Source organism: Dryas octopetala, chromosome 1 (genome assembly GCF_963921425.1).
Source record: "Dryas octopetala chromosome 1, drDryOcto1.1, whole genome shotgun sequence".
Taxonomy (NCBI): domain Eukaryota; kingdom Viridiplantae; phylum Streptophyta; class Magnoliopsida; order Rosales; family Rosaceae; genus Dryas; species Dryas octopetala.
The window spans coordinates 23,265,887-23,271,886 of NC_141366.1; positions in this window are offsets into that span (position 1 = coordinate 23,265,887).

Here is a 6,000-nt window from a genome sequence, read left to right on the forward strand (position 1 = left end):
TTAATAAAGTAAAAAGTATTAGAATTTACAAATATTACATCACATGCCACTATAATAAAAAATAAAAATAATATTACATCACAAATATTATATTAATTTATACTATATTATATTATAAAAAATAAAAAAATCAATCCAGTCACAACTAAGTTGTGACTGTCTTGGTAAATTGAAAGAGACAACTTACACCATTATACTATATATTATTTTGAGTAAAAGTATTGTTTTGACCTCTATTTATACTATATTGTAGTATAATTTCTCTAAAAAAATTCAATTAAGTCACAACTTAACTGTGACTGTCTCACAACTTAGATGTGACTGTTGTTTAGTCACAACTAAATTTGAAGTTATGAGTGTCGTACAGTCACAACTAAATGTGAAGTTGAGATTACATTAGCAAATTTTCAAAATAATATAAAAGCTTCAAGGGTAATTTTGTCAAAACCGTATAAATTTTAACTAATACTCATCATATGTGGGCCAAAGGATAAAAATGTCAAATGGAAAAGGCTCAAATCAAAGGGGTCAACATATTTGTGACCTAATCTAAAAACTACATTTAAATTGGGTAGTTCAATTGAAATATTATATGATCTTCATGCTATACCAAAAAATTATTAAAATTTAGTATTTAATCTTAATTTTCTATTAAAATTATAGCGAATGTTCATCTAATTAAAGTATCGATGTACAAAATACAATTGAGCTACATTAAACTGCAACCCAAATTTATATGTATCAATTTACCCACATTGAATTATAATTAAAGTCCATAAACATTTATCTACCTACATTATGTATTTCATCGTATTCACTACATTGTTTTACAATTGAAGAATCTACATCATCGTACCTACCATTAAAGAACCTACATCATATAGGTAAATAAATTAGCATATACTACAACCAAGCTAATAGAAAAAAAAAAAAAAAAAAAAAAAAAAAAAACTGCCTACTTACAACCAAGTACATAAGTAGGTAAATTTTGTGCTTCTCAAATAAGATAAAACATGTGTTTCTATGAAAAAGTAGGTAAACTACGTGTTTGTCAAGAAGTAGGTAAATTAGCTTTATACTATAGCCAAGCTAATCAAAGTACCTACCACTGAAAACCTACATCACTTAAGTAAATTAGCTTTATCATATATAAAAAATTAGAATTAAATATCAAATACTAATAGTTTTTTAGCAAAGTAGTCTAACACTAATTTTTTTTTAATTTAGGTATTAACCTAGAGAAAGACATTTTGGATCAAGTCACAAATCTGAACGAAACGTGATTTTTTTTACTCTGATCGACACTTGGTGGTTTTTCGTTGGTTTTTTTTTTTTTGGTTTTCTATACAGTTGTGATTATATGAAATTCATAAAAATTTAAAGTTTATAAAGATTTAATGCTTTTGATTTAGGTTTTAGGGATGAAATCCTACAACCTAGAGACTAAAGATTAAATCTTAAGCCTTGCAAACACTAAAAAAACAACAAATCGGTAAAAAAGTTGTGACTGTTGGAGAGTCACAATTGACTTTGTAAAAATAAAAAAAGAAAATTTCTCCTAAGCACTCGACACTATTCACCAAGCACTCTGTGAATAGTGTCGAGCTCTTTGTGAATAGTAGCGAGTGTTTGGTAAAATCACGTTTTTAAAAGTTCGTACCTAAAAATGTAATAATATAAACGTTTTGATAGTTAAAATGACAAAAATATTGAAATTTTATACTTAAAGTCAACATACCTATAATATTTTAGTAGTATTGTAAATTAAAGTAGATTAATCAAAGTACATACAATTAAAGAACCTACATCATGTAGGTAAATTAGGTTATCCTATAATATTTTAGTAGTATTGTAAATTCAAGTAGGTTAATCAAAGTACCTACAATTAAAGAACCTACATCATGTAGGTAAATTAGCTTATACTATAGCCAATTAAGCTAACACAAAAGAAAATATTTATAATTACAACCAAGTACACAAGTAGGTTAAATGATGTGTTTCTCAAACAAGGTAAAATATGTGTTTCCAATAAAAAGTAGGTAAATTATATGGTAGAGGAAATTCCACGTACATTGGAGAAGACATAAGGTTAGTTATATACAGGGGTTTAAATTTCGAAAATTTCGGCGAAATTTCGGCGAAATTTTCGATTTGAGGAGGGATCGAAATCGAAACGTATAATTTTCGATTTTTCGTGATAATTTCGCCGAAATTTTCGGCGAGTGAGATCGAGAGGGCGGCGGCAGGGGGCCCGACGTGAGGGAGATGAGGGAGGAAGAGATGGTTCAAACTTTCTGTGCATCATTCGGTGGGTTTCGGCGGCAGGGAGCAGCGGCGGGGGGGAGACGAGGGAGAAAGAGAGGAGGGAGAAAGAGATGAGGGTGAAGGTGAGGGTGAAGGTGGAGATGCAGAGAGAGAAATATAAGAGTGTGTGATTGTGTGAGAGAAAGAAAAAAAAAAAAAAAAAGTCACAGACTCAGGCGCACTGCAGCAGCGAAGAAGAAGGAGAAGATGAAAGCAAAGGAAAGAAAAAGGAGGTCAGCCCACGGGGAGAGATAAGGAAGGAAAGAGGAAAAAAAGAAAAGAAAAAAAAAAAAAATGATACTTTTTTTATTGGAGTTTGAGACTTTTGGGTAATTTAAACAAAAAAATGATTTGGAATTTCGTTTGACCATTTTGGGGTTTCGTTTAGTTATTTTTAAACTCTAAACTAATAAACTCTAATACATTTTTATATAAAAAATAATTAAAAATATCCTAATCGGCCTAAACCCTAATATCCTATATTATATCTTAAACAATATAGAGTATAGATTATAAAATATATAAGGTTTAGTGTATAGATTATAAAATATAAAGAATATATTAATTTCATTTAATCATTATACTAATTTTATTTAATAGTATTTGCCTTTAGCGCGCATTATATTTATCTTATATCACATGAAACTTACTATATAATTTGGTTTCTTCAATGTTTTTTATCAATGTAGTAGATAATATGTTAAATAAACATATGGTAAAGTTTCATTCAAAATTTCCGTATTTTGATAGTAATTTCCGTCGTTTCTGTCTAATTTCTGTCGAAATTTAAAAATCTTCGAAATTTCCGTCAAAATTTCCATCGAAATTTCCATCGAAATTTCCTCGAAACCCGAAATTTTATTCCTTGGTTATATATTCAATCAATCAATAATTAATATTCTCAACCATTCAATCAATAAATAGCATTCACCACTCTTAATATTACCTAAAACAGGCTAATTAAGAAAACAACAAAGCCAAATTTTAGGTACCAACTTTAAATGAGATTTCTTTTTTTTTTTTTTTTATAAAAAAACAAAATGAGATTTATCTTTTTTATAAAAAAACAAGGGAGGCGATTTTCGCACTCATTTTTTCTCCGTTTGCACTTCATCTCCTTTTTTAATGTATTTTGTATATTTTCATTATATATTTTTCCAAATTTACTCTTTATGGCTGTTGAATTTTTATTTTAATTATCTTTCAGTAATAATTATTTTTTCCTAAATTCTCTCATACTTATTAAAAAAATAGAAATAGGTAATTTTCTATCCCCCTCATCGTATCTTCTTCATATTGCATCTATTTGCCTTCTATGCCATTTTTTTTTTTCTTTTGTGAACCAGTCTTGTACATGCTTTCAATCATCATTCTATACTTCATTAGGAAATTTGCCTTCTATGCCATTTTTTTTCTTTTGTGAACCAGTTTTGTATGTGTTTTCAATCATCATTCTATACTTGATGCCATATTTTTTTTCGTTTTCTTCATGAGGGTCATGATTTATATATCCTCTTCTTTTGATGATGTGTTTTGTGTTATGAAATTAATTTGGGTTTTCAATTAGTCCACTCCCTCATTTTTGGGTCTTTTGACACTGCCAAGAAAAATGTTCCCATGCCAAGCAACCACTGCTTATTTGTAGCATATTTGATTTTTTAAAAAATAAATGTCACATGACAGCTTAATAAGAAAAAAGAGATGTACTATATCATGAAGACGGACATAAGTGTAGAGAATTACATAAGTTTTTCTTCCTTTTTAAAAGAGAGTTATAGACAAGGAGTAAAATTTCGGTTTCGAGGAAATTTTCGATGGAAATTTCGATGAAAATTTTCGTAGAAATTTCGATTAAAATTTCGATTTCGATAAAATTAGACAAAAACGACGAAAATTGCTATCAAAATACGGAAATTTTGAATGAAACTTGACCATATGTTTATTGAACATATTATCTACTACATTTATAAAAAACATTGAAGAAACCAAATTATATAGTAGGTTTCATATGATATAAGGTAAATATAATGCGCGCTGGACAAATACTGTTAAATAAAATTAGTATAATGAATAAATGAAATTAGTATATTATTTATACTCTATAATTTAGAGACTAAATCCTAATACTAAACCTTATATACTCTATATACCTTAATACTCTTTATACTCTATAATTTATAGACTAAACACTATATGCTCTATAATCTATACTATATATTGTTTAGGATATGCTATAGGATATTAGTGTTTAGGCCCTTTAGGATATTTTTAATTATTTTTTATATATAAATATATTAGAGTTTAAAAACAACTAAACGAAACACCAAAATGACCAAACGAAACCCGAAACTTTTTTTTTTTCTTTCCAATTGCCCAAAGTCCCCAAATCTCAATCAACCCTAAACTTTTTTTTTTTTTTTTCCTTTTCATTTGTTTTCCCAATTATTTGTTTTTATTTTATACTTAAAATTAAAGAAGGGCAATATCTTTTACCAAAAAAAAAAAAAAGGACAATATCACTCACATTGCTATATTAATAGTCAGGAGGAAGTTTATTGGAAACCATTATAGAAAAAAAAAATAATAAATATAAACAGAGGATTCAATCCCCCTAAAAAAAAAAAAAAACTCCAACCCTCCAACAATAAACATACCCAACCCATCTGCGTAATAAGTCACATTAATTAATATAAATAAGGACACATGGTTTTGAATTTCTCACTTCTCTTTCTAAGTTTCTATTTCTCATCTTTTTTCCCAAAAAGTCGAAATATGGCAGCCATAAATAAGGGTTGACCACATCTGTAATTGTGGCAACTATGTGACCATTCAATAATTATATATTTTTAATAAAGTTTATAAATATTTATAATGGTTAATTTAGAGCTTAACATTTATGCTTAAAGTCTAAAGACTATGTTGTAAATAGAACTCAAGTATTATCAAAAGTAAGTTGTAATTGGCATATAGTCACAATTGTGTAATTGTCATATACAATTGTTTTTTTTTTTTTAACGAAAAATGAGTGAGCCTTCAAATGAGCGTTTAATGGGTATCTGAACATTGGACAAGGCCCTAAAGAAATTCCTTCCCTCCCCTTAATATATAAAACAAAAAAATTTGTGAATTAATATTGTATCAAAAAAAAAAAGTTGTTTTGAGTCTTGAGACTTGTACAAAAAATAATAGGATTGAAAATAATTTAATTGTCATATAAATATAATTAAATAAATTTAAAAACAACCATGTGAAGCAAACCCAACAAAAAAAATAACACATATGATGAATAAGGTTTTCTTTTTTTTAATGTGTAAGGTTCGAGATAATGCACTAGCCCTCTACAAGGTGCATTGTCAAATTGTCAATAATAGCAAATATGTTATAGACTTATAGCCTTTTGACTTGTAAAAGTAACTCTGCAGTTTTACTTCCCCATTTCCCCATTCCTTCCTTTTTTTTCCGTAAAGCATGCTCTAGGCTCCAGCTCCCCCATTTAGCCATTCCCCATTTCCCCTTTCTTTCCTTGTTTTTTTTTCTTCTTTTCCTTTCTCTCCAGACTTCACCCAGACCACCCTTTTCTTCTTTTCCTTTCTCTCCACAAACTCCACCCCGTGCTTCTCTCTCTCTCTCTCTCTCTCTCTCTCTCTCTCTCTCTCTCTCTCTCTCTCTCTCTCTCTCTCTCTCTCTCTCTCTCTC